This window comes from Ptiloglossa arizonensis, chromosome 6 (genome assembly GCF_051014685.1).
Source record: "Ptiloglossa arizonensis isolate GNS036 chromosome 6, iyPtiAriz1_principal, whole genome shotgun sequence".
NCBI lineage: Eukaryota > Metazoa > Arthropoda > Insecta > Hymenoptera > Colletidae > Ptiloglossa > Ptiloglossa arizonensis.
This window is the reverse complement of record NC_135053.1, coordinates 900,374-924,492: the sequence shown is the minus strand read 5'-3', so window position 1 is coordinate 924,492 and position 24,119 is coordinate 900,374. Positions and strand designations below refer to the sequence as shown.

Genomic DNA, 24,119 nt, shown 5'->3' with positions numbered 1-24,119 from the left:
TTATGTTCTTTATTATTAGAAAACCGTATGTTATTTTAAATCGATCGATAGCGGTAACGCTGTAATTGTCAGTTTAGATACAGTATTGCGGTAAAATTGCAAAGAACGCTGGCGATCGCGACGAAAATAAAAAATTCGAAACAATGAAATCGATCTAGCGATTTCAGCTATCGAGTTTTCGAAATCGTCGAGAATCGAGCGCAAAATATTATCCAGTTACGAGAAAGTTACTCGTCTTTCGAGTTTAACCGTTAACGTCTACAAAACCGTATAATTATAAACATCATTCTCCAAATTTATAGTCTTGTGTAAGCCATGTCGATAAGCCATGTGTAACCAAACTTGTTAATTTTGCGCGAAACAAGAGTTTCCTTGCTTTTTAGACCTCTGCGGTACTATATCGAGTTATTTTCAACGTATTTGACTAGAATAACCACTCTGGCCAATGACTGTAGCAATATACTCGAATTTTCTGCACATAACCATAACTCGTTTAAAACCGATGTGTACAGAGCTTTGATTAATTCGTAATCTTGTTCGAGTTTCGGCGTGTTTTTGTATACAATGTTAATACACGAGTGTTCATCTATATGTATATATGTGCACAACGTAATTATTTTCTCATCGATGTATGAAAAGGGTCACTTGATCCGTATGTGAAATAAAAGAAATAAATAATTTTTTTGTAGAAGTCGCTAGCCAAAAAAGAAAAAATGTATTCGTCGCCGGATAAACTATTTATAGATTTGAAACAAAGGGAGCAAAATATACTTCCACGATTGTTGAACCGTTTTACGTTAAAAACGTATCGTCTGTGCGTCGTGTCCCCCACTGTGGAAAATACTGACCCAGATAATAGAACAAAACCTTTGCGGCGGGAAGCAATTACACGTACGCAGCGGCTAATTGAAAATCGATAATTTTGAGCAAATCAATGGACGACTGTTTGGCGGGCTGTAACCTGCATTTCCGACAGAATGGTCCGCTGAACATCGATGTTCACTTTGATGTCCTCTTGTGTCACGCGTGCGATCGAAACTACGACGACGGTTTAGCGATAACGTAAAATACGTTCAGATTTATCGATGCGGAGTCTGAACCAGAAGGAAAGGTTAACGGTATCAAGTGCGAACGAGGTGAAAAGTTAATAAATTATGGTGATATATACCGCGAAATTGGGTCAACGATAATGCGAGGTTGTCGAGCTACAGGGACTACTGTGCAACGATTACTGTTATTATTGATCTTGTTGTTCGGTTGCTATCGTCGTCGTAGATTTTTGTCGCGATTGCACGAAACGAAAATTTTACGCAACGTATTCACACATGCACGTGTCCGTTTTCCATAGAGATGTATCGTTCGATTTTTTTCGAAACGACCGAAACGTTCGATTCGTCGTTTCGTGAATTTTCAAGAAACTTGAACGCTCGGTGTAGTTGCGTTGGGTTACGTTTCAAATTTTAAGTCATTGGAAAGCGAACGAGATATTAGAAATTTTAAACACTTTTGTAAAATATTGACGAATTCGAACGTTTCGAATGTCTCGCGAGTATTAAACGTTTAGAAACATTGGGAAGTATCGATTTTCAGAAATCTTGCAGAAGTTTCGATGGTAATCGTTGACCGAAGTCATTGTTCATTTATGTTGCTACGTAGGTAAAAGGTACAATATCGATTGGATTATTTTCGTCCTAGAGATACACGAAACTCTAACGGTATATAAAATACAACAAAAAACGGTTTCGTATATTAAAGTGTAAATTTTATTTCGAATATAGGACACGATACTTAGGTATATAAGTTATATAAGACGTTGTAAAAATTAAATTAGATTCCACAGATTTGGAATTGTCTGAATTTTTATGATTCTCCGAAATAAAATTTGAACCGTACTACTTTCTACTTACATTTCTGTGTAACAGAAAAACACAGTAAAAGTATTATATTTAATCGTAGCACCGTCATCGAATATTCCAAGTCGTAGTATACGAAGTGATATAATTTAAAATAGCAAAGTGGAGTAATTTTAATACACTTCTGTTAAGTTTTACGAACAGAAAACCACATCTACTTTTGGTGTATTAACAAAATCGCATTTAAACCAGTTTATACACGATTTATCTCTTTGTTTGTTTAAAATAGTTACTTCTACAAAAAAAGAAATGCATATGCCAAAGCAGTACGATACATACGAATACTGTTAATTTTCGGAGATAATAATATTCATATCTATCGACTTTACAATACCCTGAACAAAATTTTCATTCACATTGAAATTAATGTTCACGATAAAACTGTCACGTTCGTTAGACGCTAATACGGATTGAAATTTTACTTCGATTAATTTTTGAAAATTTTGGAGCTTCTAAAATATTCGAATTCGTTAAGCTTACTAAGTCATAAGCTTCTACTCGATATTCGAAATAATACCAAGCGATTCCAGAATCTCCACGAAAAATCTTATATTTTTAAATCCTATTTAAAATTCATCGAACCGACATAGTTTATTCGTTCATTGAACATTGAACGGTAAAATGTTTAATTTCTCACGCGATGTGCAAATATTTCATCAACCTCAGTATTTTCTTGGTACTTTTTAAATGCAAGCAAATAAATTCTATTTTCTTTCGTACGAGTGACAACGTACGATCAACGCGAGAAACTAATCGTTATTATTCAGTATTCCAGATCGTAAATAATGTTTCGCGGCTAAAGACGACATCAAGGTCATCTTGGCACAGATCATTGACTCCACCCTTTAAAAATATACGAAGTGTCATTTAAAAGAAGCACGTTGATATCTTGGGATGTGCAAAATGCGAGACAAGTTAAATTTTTATGTTCGATGTACTCCATTAATAACCATGTAGTAAATAGCAGTAAATCATTTTAATCGATTAACAACAATTATTGAAGTTCAAAACTTTATTGCATATGTGAATTGACCGAGTACAATTTTATCAAATGTATAAGAAAAATGATTGTAATCAATTTTAAACTATTTTGTTTTAAATTTAATCATAATGATACAAAATCATAAGTGGACAAAATTATACGAACTCTATAAATATTTACTAAATATATAATTATTAATACTTGGTACTGCAACCTCTTGCTTTTATGATCGCTTGTAATCTTCACGGTGTACTGTTTACAAATTTTTCCAGATAAACTTTGTCTACTTGTTCAAATTTTAACCGTAATTCGGATAAAAACTGTGCTTTATTATGACGTTTTTTGTATATAATACAATATTATGTAATTCGAGAAAAAGTACTCAAAATCTGGTATCGAAGACGTTACAATTAAGCTGGTTCGAACGACGGTGACGAATTATAAATATTTTACACAAACCAGTTCTTCTTTGAAGCAATAACAAGTTACTTCGAACGACAATTTTTATCGATGTATGTATCCACTTTCACAGAGTTTCTCGTAAAACTCGCCGTTCTTCTCCAGGAGTCAGAGGAATGCGTTTCATTACACTTTTGCCCCGTAATTTTCCCTCGGAGTGCAATTGCAGTGTCGAGAGTGTAGGTATTTTGACAGTTGCAAATTCTACGTGCAATGCGTTGCATCTGAAACTTTATTCGGCTATGTACATACGTTCACTCGGGTGATCGTTCCAAGCGCTCTCAACTATTATCTAAAAACGATAGAATTGTTTAATATCGATCAGATGGGTACGTACTAAATTATTTGAAACGACAATTGTTAAGGGTGGATATTACCTCGAAAGCCGGAAATATGAACCGATTTTAAGAATTTTCTTGCAAGGAATTTTCTTGTGTGAAAATTACATACTTTCAAGAACTTTTGTGACAATTTTCGTTTGAAAATTGCATTATACAGAGCGTTACAAAATATGTGGGTATAACTTCAGAGGTGAAATTGGCACACCGAAATAAGAAAAATGTTCGTATAAACATATTTCGTTAAACATATTAACTTGTTTCTGAATTGCAGTTCTTTGGTATTACACCAGTTGTTGTAAAGATAGTTATATCTTTGTAAGAATTATTCGAAGTAGGCACTTTTGATTGCAGCATTCTAAACTTATTATCATAAACTTCTCCATGTATTTTAAAGTACCAGATACTGGGTTGTTTAATACGTTTTGTCGTTTTTTCCATTGTAAAAAAATACTATGACACTTCAACTTTGAATAACTGCAAATATATGAGAGTCGACAGATCTATATGAAACCTCACACATGTTCATCGAACAGTATTATCATCTTTAGAAAAAGAACGACGAACCTAATAGTGACATTTCTTATCGAACGACAAAACTTATTAAGTAACCTATTATAACTGAAATTCACCAATCGTACATAAAAAAAGGGATGTTGCTTGTAAACGGTTAAAGGAAAAGTTTATCGTAAAAATGATCGATAACGGTACGTATTCGGTATATAAATTGTTTTTTCTTATTTTAGTGTACCGAATTCGTCTCCGAAGAACCTCTTGTGTATACATAAAAAATACGGATCTTCTTTGGCCTTAATCGTTTCTCAAAAAGTTCGAAATTTTAGAAATAACATAGTCGTTAGTAGTTGCCATCGTTGCAGTAAAATGGATCCAGTAGACCTTATCTCCATTTCTCGAGTTCAAACATCCAATCTCACCAGCACGAATTTTCTGTGCTATGTAAACTTAACTTTGACGTTTGTCAACTTTTAAACAATATTAATATTCGTCTCGTACAATTGTGGTCCCTTTTTATATCGTTACTTCATAAATCTTCCGTACGAAAAACAAAAGAATTCTCGTATTTTTCGTAAATAAATTCAACTCGTTCAGCTTTTAGTTATTCCGTATTTCGCGTGGACGAACTGCAATTTTTTACACTTTACTACAATGTTTACAAGACGAGAATAATATTACAGTTGTAACCGTAATATTTTCGTATAAACGAAAACCGTGATCGAAAATTATCCAAGATCCACAACCACGAGTCTGATTCGTAATTTGGACCAAATGGGTTGGTACAAACAGGAAGATTGATCATCTTTGTAACAATTGCGCGGAGTTCCAATAAAATGAAACACTTGGAACGACCACGTTCGGTTGAAAATAAATCTGGCGATCGAACGAATCGAATGGTATGAGTTGAAGAGTTACGCGAAGTGGAAAATGTCGTCGCTTGCTTATAAAAATATTCTCCGCGGAACGTTGAGAAAGCGCAGAAACAAAAATTCCGTTACTAGAAACGGTGAAAGCGGTGTGTGTGCCTCCCCGTTAAGTTGGCGCGATTCTCAACGTGGAATTTCCCTGCTGGTGAACTTGTCTGAAAGTTCTAGAAGCGTAATTTCGAGAAGGACAGTCGCGATGCATGGAATGAAAACGGAGATGAATCGAAGGTGAACCGAAGGCAAGGACAGAGACGTCGATTCGTGACGAGCGATGAAGAGGGGTCGATTATCGAATGAAACTCGAGTGGAAGGACGAGGTAGCCCCGGGTGACTCGGATAAATAAATAAGTTACACGGGAAAAACAACATCCCTGTTTTTCTCAGATTTTTCCACCGTGTTCAACCATCTAGACGTCTTCGTGCCACGAGAAACGAATAATCGAGCGGATCGAAGACTCGAGGAACGCAACCAGCTGCTCAATTGAATCGCGGGAAAATTCGATTCGGGGATTGTTTATCAGCGTGTAAAGTTTCGAATGCGATTCACTCTCCGCGTTGCGTTCCGTTGTAATTGGATGTTAATCAGTTGCGAGCGTTTGTCCCCCGATGTGTCCGTTTATCTTTCTATGAATTTATTTACGAGTTCGTACGTATGTCATTGATTTGTCACGCATATTGCCGTTTGAACGACGCGGTTGCAGCCGATTACGAGTAAGAGCGTGATTTCGAGAACGAATAAAAATTTATAAAGCTTCTCGGCTCGCGTTCTCACCGATCGATATTAATTTTTATCCTTTTATCCGCGTTTCGTGATACTCGTTCGGAAGTGATAGGTTGCGAGAAGTTTTTCCGTTCGATGAGAAACGGAACTATTAGGTTCGTCGTTCTTTTTCTAAAGACGTTATTGCTGTTCGATGAACATGTGTGACGTTTCGTGTACATCCGTCGACTCGTTCGTATAATATATTTACAGTTGTTCAAAGTCGAAGCGTCGTAGTGTTTTTTACAATGGAAAAAATGACGAAACTTATTGAACAACCTGGTAAGTAAATTTTGAAATTATATTTGCCAAAAGTATAATTCGATACGACGAAATTCGTGTACTTCGAAGCATTCTATCGAGACTTTAGATCACCGAAGATTCGCTTAGATTAAAGAGACAGAATATATGTGTCTGTGTGTGTGTGTGTGTGTGTGTGAGAGAGAGAGAGAAGAGCTAAATGCCCATCTCTAATTACGATCCATTTTTCGAATGTCAGGGTCGCCCTTCGTTACAACTCCTGTCGCCTTCTCTCTGTTTCTTTGTTGTTCTTTGTGGGGTCTTTTGTTCCTTTTCTTTTGTTAATTACATTTCTGCGAGGAAACACGCGAAACTAGCGTATGCTACCGTCGCACACGGGATTTTACGAGTAGACGGTATTTTTCTCGCAGATGTTTGGTGTAAGAAACAAATTTTATCGAGGAAAAATAAACCTCGTGTCATTGGAGCGAAAATATAGTATACGCGCGCAGTGCGTTTACGATTTCTCATTAATAAAATTGCATCAATTTTTGTTCGAGTATTCGAGGTAAAAAATTGCGATACAACGATTAAATCCTATTGTAACAAGATTCGTGTTTTGGTCCGAAAGATTTATAAATACAAATTGAAACGGATCGTTTGAACGATAAAATAATTCCGCGACGAAATTTGGTAACATTTTAATATCCGGGACCAAATGCTTGTCGCAAAGTGAAAACATCGCGTATTAAATAAGCCGTGAGCATTTATTAATACACTTTAACGTTTTACGAATTACGTTTAATTTAAATGTATAAAACGTTTTCGAAGAGAGCGTTCAGTTTTGCCGAAAACCTTGAAGCGTATTAACTCCTTTGAATCCGAAATTTTGACGTCATTTTCGGTGACGATTCGTAATTAATTCCTTCTGATACTGTTCAAACATAGAAATTACATACACGAGTAATTTATATTGTTCCAGCTGCGTCTATCGAGCCTAACTATTAATTTACGATGTATAATACATTTCCTTCTTCTCGTGTCAACAGTGACAATGAATAGGTGTCTTTGTATTTATACATAATTGTGCGAAATATAGAAATTTGTGAATCAGTATCTCATCGCTTCTGAATTATTCATATTCCGATAGAAATAATTTTGGATAAATTAAAACGTTGGCTACGAAATATATCGAGAAAGAACGTTGCGTAATTTACGTGTTCGAATATACTATATATACCTATACTAGTTGTTCAATAAGTTTTGTCGTTTTCGCCATTGCGAAAAATACTATGACACTTTAACTTTGAACAACTGTAAATATACGAACAGATCTACACATTTCACAGATGAAACTTCACACATGTTCATCGAACAGTAGTACCATCTTTAGAAAAATAAAACGACTTCCATTTCTTATCGAACGACGAAACTTATCGAGCAACCTGTTACCGTGCATAAGAATGATTTACTTCTTTACTACGATCGGGTTCGAAAAGGTCGAGAAACCTACGCAAGCTATTCGACGCACGATATTTCTCGGATTCTCGAGATCGAAATAGCCCGTTAGATTTTGAATCGGAGTCACAGCGATTCGCGTATCTTTACCGAGTAATCGACCTAGAAATTAGACGTTTGTTCGCGACACACCGCGCGCGTGACGCGTACGATGAACGTGCGTATCGTTCCGTGCCGAGTTCATCGCATAATAGCGATGATGTACGTAATTCACAAATGCCTGTGTATCTCGAGACCAAAGGGATATGCATCGTTCGTCTAGAACGCACGCGTTGCATTACAAACCGTCGCGCGAAAAAGGGACGTTCGCGCTAGAAATACCGATCTTGAATCGATTTTTCAAAAAATCTTTTACACCGATAGATCGAATTTTTTTTAACAGTTTTGTCTTTAGAAATACACGGTTCGAAGAAACATTCAATAGGATAAGAATGTTTTTTTTTACAGGTGAGGGTTTAGACGAGATCCAGAGGTCATGTCCTTTTTTTTATACAGGACGATCAATTTTTTAATTCAATTTCGATAGAACAGCGAATTTCGAGTATTTATAAAACTATTAGAGTACAGTGATCCTAAAAGTTGGCATGTTTACGATAATAACTTTGTCTTAATACTTTCTTTACGAAGCATGTTAGAAGATATGCTCGATACTTCGAATTTGGACAAATAGCAAATATGTAATGGAACGGACAAAGTTCAATATCTTTGAAACGGTAAGTTTCAGGACAAGTATGCGTTGGTACTTTTATACTTGAAATTCCATGAAAATTAAGCATAAAAAATTGGTCGTCCAATTGAAAAAATAAATTTGATTTATAGATCTGTTTTGCGTCTCCGTCTGTAAAAGACTAGAATACGTATTGTGTATTTCTTTAAACCTTGCAATTTTTATAAAGTGACATTTTCACGCATTGTTCGAAACAACGAGGATATTCGAGTGGACACAGTACACGAGACACACTGTACACTGTTCCAGAGTAAAAGGAAAGAAGTCGATAGTGGACTTTGATATATCGATTAGTCCTCGCGTTGCGAATCGTCTAGTGGTCGACTGTACAGAGGATATCGGGTCAATTCGGACCCTTTCGAAAAAGTTGCTATTTCTGTCGTCGAAAATGAGTTTTTCTATCAAATTTTTATTCTTTTTCATATACGTATTTATGGAGTGGTAAGTGTATCGATCGGTTTCCGTTACGATTCACGCAGAAATTCACGTATACTCTATGAACATTACGAATATACTCTAATCATTTGTTATATTTTTTTTTGATATTTATTATCATTGTCAAGCAGGAGAGTAAAAAGTAAGATAAGTCGAGAGGACTATCGACGTTCGATTGTTTATGAACACAGCTTCGATTGGACCTTGTATTCCCCTAATATACAAAATATACAGAATAACAAAAATTACACGAACTTTGAGTGAAAAAAGTATCGTAAAGAAAGGTGTCTCGGTATGAAAAATTCCGACCGTTCCTTCGATCTGAAACGAACAAACAAAATGACATTTTGTTTCGTACGAATATGACTACGGTGTGAATCATTAGAAACGAAAAATCTTGATAATTAAAGAAATGTCGATACTTTGAAATTTAAATATCGTTTTCTTTGTTTTGTTTTTTTTTTTGTTTATAATAAGTGAAAAAAATATGAAAGAATAAAGATTTCTTAAGAAATGTTGTAGCACTTTCGAATAATAATTTTGTCTATCCGAAAAAATTGTATCTAAGTGAAAAATACCGAGCCAAGTGGATACAGTTTGGTAAGGTTTGAGAAAAGAAGTGTACAACATTGGTGAAAAATGTTAATTAAAAAATTCAAAAATAAAACATATTAAGAAACAAATGGAGAATAAATTAATGACAAATGTGTTTCAATATTTGTCGAATATTCTACCGATAATGTTTGATCGGTAGAGTTTTCATAAACTCTATTTTCAACAAAACACGTCATCATTTGGCCGTATTTTGATACAGAGCGCATAATATAAAACATAAATAACAAATTTTCGATCGTTTGTAACGATATTGAGAATATATTAACGAAAAAATAAATGATAATCCTACGATGCGCAGCAAGTGTCGGAAAGATCACCTGCTGCGATGCATCGTTATCGCTATCTTCGTTACTTGTAAACGATCGATCGATTGAAATATTTCTGGGTCATTCGTAGCGGGATATTTTTCATAAATTACAAGGCAACAGCAGTGGCGGAACTACAAATAAGTTCTCAGCTGCTAAACGCATCCAAAAAGTTAGTATACTATCGCGTGCCAAAGCATGCGCAACAACGCGTCGTCGTCAGCATTTTTCGCAAGTGTAGCCAGCAACTGTACAAGGTGTTTCAAGATATATGGGCATAATTTCAGAGGCAAATTCGGCATATTCAATTAACAACAAAAATTCGCACAAACAGCTGCCCGATACGACCTTGTTTCCTAGTTATAGCCCTTTTTGTTTTCCAGCGATCGTAAATTATTTTTCGAACTTTTTTTTGGGTCGAGGTTCTCCAACGTATTCGACAGAGTTGCCAACAAATTAGTACAATACTTGGTATTCTTGAAATCTGCATTTGACAGGGGACTTTTCCAGTTGGAACAATTTCTACAAAGATGGTCGAACAATTGATACAAAAACTGATCGGTTCGGAAATAATTTTCTTCTCTATAAAAATTAGATACTAAACCGTTTCTCAGAAATTTTGTTATATTTACGAATCATCCGTCTTCAATTCATAAATATAAATAAAATCGATAGGTTCGATAGAATTAATATTTAAATCGAATTACTCACCGTTGTAATATTGAAAATGATGTCGTATCGGACATATGTTTGTACGAACTTCTTTTCATATTTTAGCGTGCCGAAATCGCCTTTAAAGTTACGTTTGCATATTTTGAAACAATCTGTATATCGTTGTTCGGTACTGTAAAGCTTTGCCGCACGATCGTATCTTTTTATTTTGTTCTTTCAATTGAAACAACTGAAAACAACAAAGACAGACATACGATTGCAAAGAAAAACAATCGCACGATCGCATATTTCTCCTTGTTCTTCCAATTGAAACAACCGAAAACAACAAAGACAGACATACAATAGCAACGAAAAACGATCGGATGTTTCTCCTTGTTCTTCCAATTGAAACAACTGAGAACAACAACGACAGACATACGACAGCAACGGAAAACAATCGCGCGTTTCGATTGGCCCTAAAGGTTAACGTCGAAAGATGTTTGCCGGTGGTGGCAAATTTTCGCGCGAAAAAAAAAACAAAGAGTTCACGATGTTTGGCGTCGTTTGAAGCTCCATCCCACGTATGGAGAGGAACACGTTTTACGGTGAGTTCCTTGGCTTTCCGATAGGGCACGAGGAAGGGAAGCAGGTCGAAAGTTGCGTGCTTGTTGTGACCTGGATCGTTCGGCGCTTTCGCGTGGATCTACTATTTCGCGTGGACATCGTAATGGATGATAATGAACGGTTTCACGAAAGTAACGACCGCGGCCCGATGCTCGTCGACGGTTTTAAAATTCACACTGGACCGCGTTTCCGTGGGCTCGGTACCAATTTTGCGTACGAACGAGGGCGAAAGTATTTCGTTCGTACGAAACGTTCTGGGTGGTTCGTGCCACTTCGAAACGAGTCGCGCCGACCTGAGAATGCAATGTTCCCTCTGTAAATACGGTTCCATTTGGCGCGTGGAAATTCTCTCGTCGATGAAAGATTAACGTCTTGTTTACAACGATCGAGAAATAAACGGACACGAGAGATCTCGTTCGCGAGCGGTTACAGGGTGTTTCCGGAGCAGCACTCGCGGTTCAACAAGTTAAATACAGCATGGGACAATATACTGGCAGACCTGAAAGAATACCTTAAGGGAGGTACTATCGTATTATTGTCTATAATGTGATTTTTCCCCTTTTTGTTGGGATTTGAGACAAAAAACTACGAACCTTTTTGTGTATGGGCTGTGGCACATATATTCGCTAACATTTAAGAAAAAAATATAGGAAATATACAGAATAACAAAAATTACACGAACTTTGAGTGAAAAAAGTATCGTAAAGAAAGGTGTCTCGGTGTGACAAATTCCGACCGTTCCTTCGATCTGAAACGAACAAACAAAATGACATTTTCTTTCGTACGAATATGACTATGGTGTGAATCATTAGAAACGAAAAATCTTGATAATTAAAGAAATGTCGATACTTTGAAATTTAAATATCGTTTTCTTTGTTTTTTTTTTTTTTTGTTTATAATACGTTAAAAAAATGTGAAAGAATAAAGATTTCTTAAGAAATGTTGTAGAACTTTCGAATAATAATTTTGTAAACTGCAACACGATAAATTTTTCTATGACACTGAATACGTTTCTTCTCGAGGTAGTCGCACTAAATACCGTCAAGAAATGCATCTTCTGAATCATACTTGATCTTCAATATCAAAAAAGCGAGTGCTTAATGTCTAGACTGTGTCCGAGATGACCCAAGCGTTAAATATCATTAACTTTTCATTATTCTTCGCAATTACGCTCGAATTACGAAGAAAAGGTACTATAAACTTGTCGTAGATAATAATTTTTTCTAATCCTGCACATGATTTTTTATTCTGCTGGTAGTTTATATGTAGCTTCGTCTCGCTTTATTTTGATGCCTCTCATTCGCGGCATTCGTTACACGATATACTTGTAATTCGAGGTGGGACGCCTAATCTGATTCGTTGGTAACTTACGGTTTCTGCATAGTAGTTTTACTCTATATGTTGCGGAGCACTTAACTCTTTGCGGTCCTATGTCGAGTATGACTCGACATCGCGTTTCGAACGAGATAACAATTATTCTACGAATATTTCCCCTAGTACCATAACCGTATACTTCGTACATACGTATCAATGTAATTCGATACAAATAGAGATGAGACAAGAGCGATGTCGTCGTGCATTTAAATTCGATTATGCTTCTTGAAAGAAGTCTCGATGGTTTCAAAATCGTCTTGACTTACGGACAGAATTTTACGATCGATCTTATTTTTTTTTAAATTTCAAATTAAATCTGCCAATTTATTTATTTATTTATTTGATTGTTTATTTATGCATGGAGTAAACCCTTTAGAATACGAAAAAAAAAGAAAGACGGATTAGTCGTAAGAATGTATAACACGGAACAATTGAAATGTAAATCTAGCAGGAGTGGAAAAGAAATTTGATTTATAAATATTGACCATAGTTGGACAAGGAAAAATATGTGTAACGTAAAGTTTCACGATAGTTTGTCACGAATGAGAAAGCAACGGCAGTGATTATTGTGGGTAGAATTGAACAAATTCAATTACTTAACAATCACAGAAATATATTTGAACACAGAACGAATGTAAAAATAGTTCACGTAGCTACGCACTACACAAAAGGTTCTCCTCTTCCATTCTCTGAATTCTTTCTTTAATTGTTATTATTTGCTCTCTTGCTTTATACTCGACTGCTCTAACTTTTGATTGCTCGCTCCCGTAACACTATATAACACTATACTAGACAAATGACCCTCATTCGTCAAATTCATCCTCGTTCGCATACATAAAACCAATACTCACAATTATGCGTACGAATGATATCGAACGTGAATTTCGAAGAGCAATTGGTCACCGTCTCGGCTAAAATAGCGAAGACTCGGACCAAGTTGCTATGTTCGTAAATATGTTGTTGCGCTAGTAAGCTCGTAAGTATTTTGCGAAGTAACCCATACTAAGTGGATCAGTGGCTGGCGAAATCGGCGCAAACTGGTTGGGTGAAACTGTGAAGCGCGGACCAGCTGAATCGAAATTGTGAAAATTGCGGGTCAGTGAAGGTTTAAGCTCGTATGGCCTCGGGGAAACTGCCCAATATGCCCATGCTTTAACCAATTCATCCTAAACTACAAGTCAGACTCGTAGTGCACGACCTGGACCAAAACTCCCTACTACGAGTCAGACTCGTAGCTGTCGATCTCAAACAATTTTATGTCACAGTTTGTACTTATGTGTATCGAATGGAAGATATTACAGACACTAGGTTGTTCGATAAGTTTTATCGAACGACAAAACTTATCGAACAACCTATTATAATTCTAATATTATTCTCGCCTTATAAACATGGAAGTTAAATGTTGCGAAACATCACCGAATCAGTGTCGTGGTTTGTCAACGTGAAACGTGGAATACCTGAACACTGGATGGATCAAACGTAGAAAGAATGATACAAAATTATAAGAAAAGTCTTTCGACATCGACGAATCAGTGATTTGAGAGACAAAAGAGAAATTGGACGTTACAGAAGGACAACGATTCTAAACATGGAAGTTAACTCTGCGCGTGTAATGAAAAATTGAAAAATGTGTCAATGACTGAAAGTGTTTGAGATTGTGTGAAAAAGCTTTGCAGAAAATGCACGTGGAATATTAAACGATCATCTCGGTAGGATATTATGGAAATCTTTGCCTCGGGAGTACAGGGTTAAGTTGGTCGAGAGTGTGAACTATTAACGTAAAAGCGTCATACTACTAACAAGGAGGGGCCAATGCACAAGGGATTGGAATGAAACTTTGCAGGCTCAAAGAATAGCCGAACAGAGTATCGTACAAAATGTCTATCCGTTAAATATCCGGTATCATATCGACGTGAATTGCTATTCCTTTCCTGGTACTTGTATTATAAAACTCGAGGAATATTTTTTCTATTAACACGAATTGCAATTGATTTATAGATTTTACTGTACCATTGCGATAAAGACCTGTTCATACCGCATTCGGTAATCTTCCGAATAATTTTAACAAAGTGCGATGTTTTATTTATTATCGCGTATACATTATACATACACATCCCCAAGTGAGCGATCTAAACAGTTCTTATTACAAAATTGCTGTTCGTATAAACAAAGAAACGCCAGGTATGGTCTGTTGCTCTTTCGTGTAGCAATTCCCGAAAACTTAGAAATTCCTACGGCGTTCACGTCCTTTTACACACACGACTGATTCCATCTTTTTTTGTCCGTTTATCTAAGAAAACGAGGGAAATAAGTCCGAATGATGTATTTCGTCCGTATGGATTAACGTTCTTTATTAGGTTGACTCCGCCGGCCCACGTGTTGCCTTTTCGGTCGTTCGTTTTTCTTTTGTCTTTCTCGAGAGATAACGCACACGCGCGCGCGCGCGCGCGCGTGTGTGTGTGTGTGTGTAAAATAAAGGGGAGAGTGCGTGTGTACGGATTGATCCGTCTGTGCGAAATAAGACGGAACAGTTGCATATTGTCCGTTCACGAGAAGAAGGTACAGCGTGTTTATATTTTCGCTCGGTCCGTAGTCCGTTGTCGCTCGTACCATCGCAAGCAAGAATTACCATTGGCCAAAGACGATGACGAAGATTAACGACGATCGTGTATCGAGACCGAGGGAGAGAGAATACTGCGCCATTGGCGTAACCTCCTAATCAAATATTAGCTATTAAAAAACAAAACGATTTCGTTCCTATTTAAATACTATCACCGATTCGATAAGTTTCTCGTGACGAGGAAACGAGTTTAATTTTATATTTCTAATAATCATTAATATTTTGAAAATTATTTCTAACGAAAAGAATTAATTTGTATTTATTAAAAATAATATAAATCCGCTTATGTTCATTTCTTTCTAGATGAATTCTGTATGTTTACAATTTACGCGAAAACAAGTCATACTAAAATTGAAACAAGCATAATTTTTATATTTTCTTACATTACAAATCATAAATTTACTTGTTTCAATAGCAACGTGATTTGTTTTTGCATAAATTGTAATTGTATACAGTTTATCTTGATAGAAATAAATATAAGCGGATTTATATTATTTTTAATAAATACAAATTAGTTCTTTTCGCTATAAATAATTTTCAAAATATCAATGATCGTTACACACATTGAATATTCAGTTTTTCATTACGAACAACTCATTGAATCAGCGCTGGTACCTAAACCGTAAGCAAATTATTCTGTTTATGAATACTTGACGTTTTACTTGCGTCGATGCATCTTGCTACGAATTCGTTCTCACTCGGATTTGCGATCACCACTGTCAGTCTTTGTCACCTGTTCGGCCAACAGCGATTCTTGCTTGCGATCGCAGAACCAGAGCAACTGACTCCAGAAGGAGCAAAGATGTAAACACACTGTGCCTTCTTTTCGCACCAGAATGGTATCTAGCGTTACACGTATCTTTCTTCCGATTGATATGTTCGTAGAATTTTACACAAATTCTATCGCGCAAAATTCCTAATTATTAACCACAAACGAACGTCGATCGTAGTTCGTTGTTATTATTTAATTACATGCGCATCGTTGTTCTTAAAGAGTAATCTAAAAACCGAGGTATTCTTTCACAAATATTAAAATTTACATAACCAATATCTTGTTTGCGATCGCAGAAACGACAAGGGATTACGGACAGAGCGAGGATGTAAACGCGTTATGCCTTCTTTTCGTGGACGTATAATACGATACGTCTATTCCATACGGACCTGGCCGACGTATGAAAAACATATAGTCCATGTGCGTTGCGGAGGTAGCCACCGAAGGGTTAACGAATCGAGATTCGCGAAACGAGTCGTGTACGCGGCCATCGGAGTTTTGAGATGTTTGCGAGCCCGTACATCGACTGGAAACGCGTGGATGCGTGTCAACCGACACGACGGGGGTATTACAGCGGTAGTAAGAACCGTGAGTGGTGAATCGGTTGATGAGCAAAGAGAGAGAGGGGGTTGGGGGGAGAGGGACACGAGAGAAAGAGGGGAAGAAAAAAACGAGAGTCAAAGACGAGAGGGGGTAGGTGGAAACGAGCCGTGGGAAGGAGAACCGTGGAGGTGAATGCGAATGGGCAGCACAGGGTGTGACGCGAACGAATGCGATCCGCCGCCATTTTGAAAGCTCGGGGACGCCGCCACGGTCCTTCGAAACCCCAAAAATTTCACCAAAATTGCCCGTTCCATCGACTTGGGTGGTAAAGTCGTCGGTAAAAATTCTCCTCGGTTTTATCGTTTTTCAATATTTAACAGTAGAGCTACCAATGGTTCCGATACCATTGGATTCGTGTATTAAGAAATCTTGGTACTGTGCGATTCGGAGCTTCAAGGATTCGAATACTACCTAGTAGATTCGGATACGGAAGGTTGTACTGCACCGATGTTTATTTTCGGTCTTAGAAATTACCTATTTATCGAAACTCGCAGAAAAAAAAACAAATTAAATGTCAACGCGCAAGTGTATAAAGTTCCGCGAGTTTCTGCGGCGACCTTGGTGTTTATTTAAACCTTGAACCGTAAAGAATTGGAACAAGGAAAAATCAAGTAGAAGAAATTGCAATTTAAAGCGAAACAGCGTGTTCGGTGCGATGGATCGTTTCCACGGTGCTCGTTTTCGTATCGAAGTTACGTATTGTAGATTATTTGCGCATTAAATGAACATATTGGACGCTGCAATAGGATTCTAGCATTGCAAATTAGCATGTGAAAATTTAATTCTCATTACTTCCGGGATAGACCACGCGTAACGCGTAAGATACTCTTTGACGTGATCGATGGCGAAGTCTGCGGGGAAATTACGGGCGTATCCTCCAAATGCAACCTAAAGGAAGGAAGATTACTATACTTGCATTACTTTCGACGTCTGTTTTTATATTTGTAACTTTTCTAACGAACCAATCCGAATTATCTTCAATGATCCTCGGTGGATAAAGAAATTTTTCTTTCGATAAATTTTAACGCTAATTTATTCAAAAAAAGATATCAATTTTTCGTTCCGAATTGGAAGACTAGGCGCTCCATTTGGACCACTATCCTAATTCGAATCGTAACATTATCCGTTGATATCAGCATTTGCAAACTGTTCGCGAACAGCATTGAATTTCAATTTCCTAGATATCGTTTGTTCGCGTATTGTTCTTAAACTGTTCGTAATATGCAGCTGCACGATACGCATTCACCGGAAAACGAGTCACAAACATTGCTCGCAAACATTTTGCAAACAGGTCAATCTTTTCGCAACAAACTTGTTCAATAAGTTTTGCCGTTCGATAAAACTTATTGAACGGTACTACATTGAACAGTACTACATTGAACAGTACTGTTCAATAAGTAACTACATTAAACAGTACTACATTGAACAGTACTGTTCAATAAGTAACTACATTAAACAGTACTACATTGAACAGTACTGTTCAATAAATAACTACATTGAACAGTACTACATTGAACAGTACTGTTCGATAAGTAACTACATTGAACAGTACTGTTCGATAAGTTTCATCGAACGACAAAACTTATCGAACAACCTATTATCTCAAGAAACTGTTACAATAGCGAGAAAAACTGTTCGTGAACATATTTCTACGAAAAATGTTCGTAAATTGTTAGAAACAGTGTTCACGAAAGGAGTAATTGTAAGCTGTGATCGTACAAAATTTGCGAGTCGGTTTTGAACATTGTTCATGAACAATGTTCGCGAACTGTTCGCTAGTGTATACGCATCTGTCGATGAACGAGTTCTAATGCGAATTGTTTTCTGTTTCAGGTAGGACAAGTTCTTCGGAGTAAAAGGTCGTAGAAGTAACTTCCATTTTGGGAAAAGAGGTTCACGGGAGTAAAATCGTACGAAAAGGTAATTTATAATTAACGTGCAACTGGTAGAATGGAATTGAAATAACTCGCGTTATTTTTCACCGCGTACGCGATAGGCTGTCGTACTTATACGTACCGCTTTCTCTGGCATCGAAGCGATTACGATCGTTCGAGTAGTTACATAAAGCAATGAATATTAAATATTTCGATTATTTTTTAGATCACGGTTAAATTGCTTCCAACCTACCGGTTACGCGATAATTATTTCCGGTTCGGTTGCAAATCGCTGCGTGGTCTTGGTAATCCATCGAATTGCTAAAAATTAGAATTTACCGTACAACGAATCAACCGTGTTTCCGTAACATCGTAGCAACGTTGAAAACACGCGGTAAACGATGTTATTGTGCCAATTTCAACTGTTCGTCGACGCGATCCAAATAAGTCAACCTCCTCCTACATTGGACATTGCCCAAAGAAACGACCATTTCGAAAGCAACGACTATCGAAATAGTAGACTTCCAACGCACGAGATATAAATTTCACCATTCGACGCGTGTTGTACGAAAGCTCCGTCGTTCGTATATTTTTCGTTCAAAATTACAGCTTCTCTTCTCGTCGAACGAGTTATCCTCTAGTTTCGAGCGATAAGGTGTACAGTTTCTCGTATTCTTGGATCGAAAAATGTATCGGGCAGAGTTCGAATGAAAGAACGCGTGGAAAAAATCGATACGAACAGTTCAGACGATAGAGAACAGAGTATCGAAAGATATCGATACTGCGTGTAGCGTTCCACGATTTAGAAACGACACGTTCCAAACTACTTTGCGTTTACTTCGTACACACGGTTAAGTGCACTCGATCCTCTTATAACACAGTCAATTCTTTCTATATTGTATCGAAACCGTAAACGAAATTTAGATAGCGATGGAAATATTCGTGCTATACGAGGATTGTTTAAATTTATCGAGTCGCGTTGCGCGAAAACCCTGTTGTAAAAATATCGGGTTACAAGACTGTCGTAATTTTTGCAGTGTGTTGTAAGAATCTCGTATTATAGGTGGACTATCGCAATCTTTACACTGTGTTGTACAAATATCGCATTATAAGAAGACTATGCTTCGTCCGGTCCAAGCATATTTCTTTACTTGTGTTGCCAATAAACGAAGCACGTGACACCATTTGCCGCTAAATGCCTCTGTTATAAATACGAAAGTCACGAGGGGGCCAATTTACCAGCAGGGGGCCATGATACCACCTCTCCGTCAATAATTATAAAATGGAACTCGCAAATTTACAGAGTTGGGCAAAATGGATTCGAATAGCGAATAACGAATAAATCGATTGCATTCGAGAAAAAATTATTCGCTAATTACGAATAAATCGATTTTCTTCGAAAAGAAATGATTCGTTATTTGCGAATAAATCGATTACTCGTATGAAATTTATTCGAATACGATATTATTGGTTACTCGAAGGAGCTCAACGACGAATAAATATGACGTCAGGCGACGCGACGGTGACGCGACACGCGACACCGACACGCGACACCAAGTGGGACCAGTCTTACATTTACGAAAGGGTGTTTCGACGTCTGTTAAAGATACGGAGATATATACCGATCGACGATGACAGAATTGTATAATTCTGGTTACTACGAGCAAAAACACAACGTATACGTACGATCACGGTGTATGTACGGTATTATTTTTATTATCGGAACAAAGCAAAAATTTCTATTTCACAACCGTAATGACAATTGCAATAGGTTCTTAATTGATATATCGGCACGGTACGCGTAAAAATCGGTAAAATACCTAGTAATTTAGTTTATTCGGTAAGTATATATCGGAAAATAGTCGATTCGTGTATTCTGCAAATTCTAGAGTCTAAACTTTTCTAAATCGGAGCTTCGTATTACAAATTAAAATTATCCATCGTATTTTAGATTTATTTTTACACAATAACATGTTTTTTTACTTTTGACTTGCTTTTATATAATGATTCAATATCGTTTACTCGTAATTTTAGATTTCAATGGTATCTTTTCGCTAGAATACAGAATTGTACAGAAAACTAAAATGCTCGTATCCTACGTGCGCATACATTTTTTACGTTTTCTCAAAGTATCGCAACATTTAATCCACATCGTATTACCCACGCTTCTTGTCAGTCGCGTTCTCGCATAGTATAGTTTATAGTCAAAATATTGTAACGAATCGAGCATTATCGAACTGTGTTAATACCGTTGGTATAAAGTCATCTATTTATATTCGTAAATATATTCGAATAAAATTTTCCTCAAGGAAATATTCGAAATTATATTCGAATAAAATTTTCCTCGGGGAAGTATTCGAAATAATATTCGAATAAAATTTCCCTCGGGGAAGTATTCGAAATAATATTTGAATAAAATTTTCTTCGTAGAATTCATTCGAAATATTATTCGAATAAAATTTTCTTCGTAGAATTCATTCGAAATATTATTCGAATAAAATTTTCCTCGGGGAAGTATTCGAAATAATATTCGAATAAAATTTCCCTCGGGGAAGTATTCGAAATAATATTCGAATAAAATTTTCTTCGTACAATCCATTCGAAATATTATTCGAATAAAATTTTCCTTGGGTTAGTATTCGAAATATTATTCGAATAAAATTTTCTTCGTAGAATTTATTCGAAACGTTAACCGAACAAGTTTCGTTCGAAAAATACATTCGAATTGTTAGCCGAGTAAATTTTGATTCGAACGATGCCCAACTCTGCAAATTTACCAGCACCGGGTTTTGCTTCCTGCGCGCATTCTTGTAGCACAGCAGCCATCTTGACAACCCGAGTAGAACCCAGTATAAACACAGATGCTCGGCTCCGAGCGATAGTCGTGCCAAATATGCAAAGCAAAATTCGCCGAAGCACGATTTCTTTCGGTCCTCGTGGATGTGTTCGCGTTTGTGTCTTTACCCATTGAACAACCCTCGCGGTTATTCGCGAATATTGCAAAGGGTGGCGTGACGTTCAATTTTCTGAATAATTACGCGTAACATTTACCGCTGGGCCATTAACGAGCGGAAAAGAAAAAAAAAAAAAAGGAAAATATATACACTCTTGAAACTCGAATAATTACTGCCGCGTCAAGCGTCATAATTTGGGGGAAAAATACAGAAAAATTGTGCGCATTAGTAACTTGGAGTTAATGACGCGAACGACGAGGCGAAATAGTGGAAAATGTTCAGCGGGGTCGAGCGTTCATTACCGTTTCTTCTTTCTTTGGTTTACATCCGAGTCGCGAATTTCTTCTGCAATTACGTCCAACGAATTAATTCCCGTTGATTAATTAATCATATTCGCTGGAAACGGATACGATCGTGATAAGGTTGTCGAACAAGTGTGCAAGTCGAACGACGATACCGAAATCACAGAACACGATCGCTTTTGCGACGCAAGTCATTTTTTCAAATAGAAATAAACTCGCACGGTATAGTATAGATCTTCGTATCGAGTGCAACGGAAAAATTGCGTTTCGAGGACATTGTTGTGAAATTACCACCCGACGAGAATCATAGTTTCTGTACTTTTAGAGTCGAGAAATATTTCGCGAAAACCGTATAAACTTTTTTTTCGATATACAGATTTCCGCGTTATTTGTACACTTTTCGGCATCAATGTATCAATGTGGTTTAATTTTTCAATCGAGACGATCATATACGACTGTTTCGAATACGAAATTGGTGAATTTATAGGTATCGAGGTAAAAATGTAATTTTGACAAAATTTCAAGCGGCGTTTTGGAAAAGTGTTATAAAATTGGCTCGGTAGTCAACGTTTCCAAATTGTCGTTTATGGAACTTTGACACGATGTTTTCTTCCACGAAACTCGATTTATATATTAATTGTAACGAAATTAGTCGCAACGAATTATCGATTTCTTTGCTACGTGTAATTTATACGTGCATTGGAAAATAATATTTAACGAATATACGCGCCCGTGTAATTATCATTTTCTTGGAAAACGTTAAACGTTACAATTATCTTCCGCTGCACGGGTGATATTCAACCGAATGAGGTACCTATCGTTGAAATTTATGAATGATATTCGATCAGAAATGACTCGATTATAATTGAATAATAATATATAACGCAACGATGTATCGTATACAGGATATTTTAAGATCGCGGCGTTCGAGATAACACCTAAACGCCCGATTGTGCAAGGTATACCTCTAGAGATAATCTTTTGCAGTTTTTGGATAAATTCTGACTGGATAAAAATGCTATTTTTATATTTATTTGTTGTGGAAGAATTTTACTCGGAAAATCGACACATTCTGTCGATAGTCTTAGTCGTTTCCTGTTGCATCGGTTTGCAGACAAACCTCGAAAACGGTCAATTTTCGAGTTAATTTCTACAAACGCTTTTACATTTACATCGACGAGTACCAAACGTGCGCAAAGCGTGTACCAAGAATTTCTGAACACTCTGTACAGTCTTCCCAAGGGAAGAATATTCTACTTTGTAACGTTTGTCAATTTACAAGTTTATTTTGCCCAAGGATAATAGCTCCCGTGTTATTTTCATCGTTATTGAAATTTCATCGAAAGTTTCCTTTTAATTACGAGAACGCTATTCGATTTGAAAATAAGAATGTTCAAAGTTACGAATAATTAGAGGACCTCGTGTTCGAAGAATGAGCCACGTGTTGGAAACGAGGGAATACAAAAAACGTCTGATACTTAATATTTCATAAAGTATCAATATTCGATATCGATGACGTTAATATTTAATACGTACTCTGCGAGTAGCGTTTAAAATACCGGTTACATCGGTTCGAGCGATCCTCTAATTATTTCAAGCAGCGAAACATTTCGAGAAATACGATCCCTCGTGTACACGAATGAAAAATTATCGGATAAAACTCGAATCGTAGATTGTCCAACGCGTATCGTTGTTCGATAAAAATGCAAGAGTCGCGGTCATCGATGAGGCGATTACTCGTAAATGGGATTAACCGACGACAGGGACATTACAATTTGCATTAATTGCGAACTTTGAGCCCGATACATTTCCATAAATCGTCACAATTGTCATTTCTTTCAGAATCTACGAGAGTTCTCGTCACTGCGGCAAACAGCGCGTTCTTAATCCTCTATAATCTACTGTAACATTCAGGTAATGTTTCACGTATTCATTCTTGTTGCAAATATTTATGTTTTCTGAATGCGCAAGTAGTCGTGACCTTTAACAATTTTGAAATGTCGCATTGGTCCTCGCCATGGTCCACGTACTCGTAGTCCTATTTTTTTTTTCTGTTATAGTTGATTAGAATTACTTATACCTCGACCATCGATTAGCGACGAGATTACATTACACATAGTACGTAAATTTAAATATCGATTGAATGTTGATATATTTTATAGAAATTTCGTAGTACTCGTTACAGTGTATGTCGTTTCACGTATGCTTTCAGTGCGTTCGGTGTTGTACATATTTATTTATTTTTCTCTTTTATTTTCGTGTAACAATTTTATTCGTCGTATCGAATAAACGGGAAAATTTTAATAAAATACAAGAGAGTTGTATTGCGTAGAGACAAGTTCAGAAAACAAGGTTTAACGCGTGAATGTGGATGTTCTACGATCTAACCCAAATCTGAGCCGAGTGTAATCCTTTGGGTCGGATATCAACTACACTGGCCGGTTGTGCATGATTTGTAACTCGAATTCGACGAACAAATCGAACGAGCATTCGTAAAATAACATCGAGAGAAAATTTGTTTTCAATTTGCTCGAGTACAACGAGTTTCACGAATACGAAACTCGAGCCTCCTGCACCTGAAAAATGGAGGAGTGTAACGCAACGAATATCG

At 36.8% G+C, this 24,119-nt stretch overlaps 1 protein-coding gene across 6 annotated transcripts in view; it reads left to right on the top strand.

Annotated features, from left to right (window-relative positions):
• Nucleotides 1-24,119, top strand: part of Wge (BAH domain and coiled-coil containing protein winged eye) — a 445,841-nt gene that overhangs the window by 147,593 nt on the left and 274,129 nt on the right. The window contains exon 2 of one of the 6 annotated variants that reach the window (XM_076314124.1): nt 23,351-23,422. The exons of the other annotated variants lie outside the window; for them this stretch is intronic. The gene's annotated coding sequence lies outside the window, so the exon portion shown is untranslated. The remainder of the gene's footprint in view (nt 1-23,350; nt 23,423-24,119) is intronic. 6 annotated transcript variants of the gene reach the window in all.